Here is a 2,485-nt window from a genome sequence, read left to right on the forward strand (position 1 = left end):
CAGGGCGCAGAGAAAAAAACAGCAGCATCCAGGATCATAGCTGTGAGGAGGGCTTCCTTGCAAGCAAAGACTTTAGGGTGCCCTACGTGTCTACACGGTAGCCACCTTAACAAATGCTGCAATCTCTCCCTCGTGTGGACCAGAGGTCTCATGAATCCTTGCAGAAGAAACAGTGACCTAGTGAGGTTTAAGGACAAGACACCAGGGTCACAGCCCTAGCTCTACACTCACTGGCTGGAAGCCCCCCAAGGGCTGTCCCCTCATCCATAAAACCTCTCTTCTGGGCCGGCCCGTGGCTCACTCGGGAGAGTGTGGTGTTGATAACACCAAGGCCACGGGTTCGGATACCATATAGGGATGGCCGGTTTGCTCACTGGGTGAGTGTGGTGCTGACAGCACCAAGTCAAGGGTTGAGATCCCCTTACCGGCCATCTTTAAAAAAAAAAAAAAAGAAAAGAAAAGAAAAAAAAATTGTCTCTTCTGTACCCACTTTCTTATATAAAGAATATCAGTAGTGGCTAATGTTTTCGGTTTTGAGTGGCTGTAAGGTGAACTGACATCACTTTGCATGTCATCTGTCTTAGGAACAAAAGTTTTCACTGGATGAAGGACAAGAGTGCATGCTGAGAGGCAAAGCGTGGTCTGTGCCAGAAATCGTGCCTGTGCCTGCCGGGTGATCTCTCTGCCTCTCCCCACTGAGCTCCCTGAGCTGGGAGGCTGGCTTCTGTGGAAACATCAACAGACCTCTGTGCCCGCTGGGGTCTGGTTGGCTTTGGCCAAGGAGAGCCCTGTCAGGTCAAAGGGAGAGAGCAGCGAGGTCAGGGTTTTATTTACAATGCTGCCTCCACGCGGGGTTGTCTAGGGCTGGCTGTAACTCTCAGCTGAAGGTCGCTGCCCCGGTCAACGCAGCCTTCTCTCATGACTTCATCCTTCCAGGTTCTAGTAACTGCTCCCTCCCCTCATCCCTTTGGGCCTAGGGGTAATGACAGCTCTGCTACTTCTAACCCCAGGTTATAGCACTGTCTGCACATCCTATTAGTCTTTTTAAAATAGTTCCTTCCTAAATAAATGATCCTAATGTGCCTGTGCCATCTGCTTCTTACTGGGATCGTGACTGGTACAATCTGTCTTTAAATATTCCCCTTTTCTGTAGACTCAAGGGCACTGAGCACTTTCTCTTTTGAATCATGTGATCTGTGTTTGCTTCCAGTAAGTGCTCGGTAATGGGGATGATGGTGATGACTCAGTGTTCATTATTTACCAAATGCTTTAACGTGCACTCACAACTAACCTGGGAGGGAAATATGTATAATAGTATCTCTGTTTATAGACAAGGAAACTGACACTCAGAGAGGCTAAGTGACTTACCCAAGGTCACTCAGAGATGATTACAGGCTGAGAATTTTAACCAAAGTCTGGTTGCTGTGCCAACATGGGTTTAACTGCTCTATGATAATGACTGATGGCTCCTTCCATCCAAAGACTGTCGCAGTGATCATTTATGGTATGGCGTCAAGTATCTAAGAGTAAAGGCTCATTCTCTTGGAGCAAACCATCTTGTCATCTTTGATACATGGCAGGTGTCCTGGGCCAGGAATCCTGGAAAGTCTTTATCTATCATCAGTCCTTTAGTGTGAGGATGGACTCCATGTGACCTCTCTCCAAAAGAGGGTTTTAGATTAAAGAGCAGGGTCCTGCTCAGAGTGTGGAGGGGAGTAGGAGAGAGATGACAGGAATTAGGGGTGGGGTGGACGGACAGAAAGGAGGTGGCTCTGGTTTGCTCCTTGGCAGAACCATGAAGTGGTGATGAAGTGTGTAGGGTTCCAGCCCTGAATCCAGTTTCCAGCGGAACATTACTCAAATCTTTGAACTTCTCCTGGCTGTCAATTTCTTCTACTATCATATGCACGTGGTGGACAGACTTTAAGGTGGCCCCCACATCTCCTGCCTCCTGGTATTCATGCTCCCCTTGAGTGGGAGTGGAACTTGTCACTTGATCCTAACTACTAGAATATGGCAAAAATGATGATGTTGTATTAGGTGGCATTATGTTATATAAGACCCTGTCTTGCTAGCAGACTCTCTCTGTTGCTGGCTTTGAAGAACTGCCATAGATCCTGCAGCCGGCAATCTGGGGGCATTTGGAACCAGATCCTTCCCTAGTTGAGTCTCCAGATGAGAGCCAAGCCCTGGCTGACATGTCGGTTGCAGCCTGTGAGATCTTCTGCAGAGGTCCCAGCTGAGCCGTGCCCAGACTGTGACCTACAGAAACTGTAAGATAATAAAGGTGTGGTCTTTTTTTACGTTGCTAAGTTTGTGGTGATTTGTTACATAACACAGAAAACTAATACCATACATGATTTTTAAAAATGCTGAGTAGATTAGAAAAAATTAGAATACTGAATGCTGAGGAGGATGTGGTGAAATTTACATACCCACAATGTTAATTAGCATTACTTTTTTTTTTTTTTTTTTTTTTTTTTTT

At 46.5% G+C, this 2,485-nt stretch overlaps 1 pseudogene; it reads left to right on the forward strand.

The window, feature by feature from the left end:
• LOC103589887 overlaps positions 1-2,485 on the forward strand; it is a 50,729-nt pseudogene that overhangs the window by 565 nt on the left and 47,679 nt on the right.

This window comes from Galeopterus variegatus, unplaced genomic scaffold, assembly GCF_000696425.1.
Source record: "Galeopterus variegatus unplaced genomic scaffold, G_variegatus-3.0.2 Scaffold736, whole genome shotgun sequence".
Classification (NCBI taxonomy): Eukaryota; Metazoa; Chordata; class Mammalia; order Dermoptera; family Cynocephalidae; genus Galeopterus; species Galeopterus variegatus.